The sequence below is a fragment of the Morone saxatilis genome, unplaced genomic scaffold (genome assembly GCF_004916995.1).
Source record: "Morone saxatilis isolate NCDOM2014 unplaced genomic scaffold, NCSU_SB_2.0 Contig9, whole genome shotgun sequence".
NCBI classification, from domain to species: domain Eukaryota; kingdom Metazoa; phylum Chordata; class Actinopteri; family Moronidae; genus Morone; species Morone saxatilis.
The window spans coordinates 10,421,024-10,421,642 of NW_023340268.1; positions in this window are offsets into that span (position 1 = coordinate 10,421,024).

Below are 619 nucleotides of genomic sequence, written 5' to 3' on the forward strand. Positions count from 1 at the left end.
CCCCTGTGTTACATAGACATCCCCAAAAATCATATCCTATATTGAGAGAAAAACATAAATATTACTTTTGAACAATAATGTACAGAAAGTGCCATGCAATCGGTGATCATAATCAAACTGTAATGAGCTCATTAAATTTACAAATATTGGTTTTGTCTTGTTGTGTTGTTTCACATTTGCCCATCTCATTTATGCATCTTTATGTTTTAATGAAAATATAACATATTACATATAAAGCCAGTTTAGAAAATAATGCAAATACACCAAAAACACAAAAGCAAATGAAACATCAATAAATCCATTTTTAATGATCAAACAAAGACCGTGGGTCTCTGACGTCTGCACCAATGCAGTTTCAGGGTGAGTAATTCAGCGTCATGGTAGCATTATTTGACATTGTAATGCTGTGAGTTTCTGACGTTGGCCAGCAGACAACATTGCTATTCACTCTTAACAGAAGTGAGAGCTCATCAGTGAGTTTGACCCTGGGGGAGAGTCCCTGAGTACTGTGGAGCTAGCACTGAAACCTCTGACTAATAGGTTTGCATAACATTGATCTGACTGGCTGTCCACTGAAGAGCAATCCCTAACTCTGCACTCACCCACACACACACACACA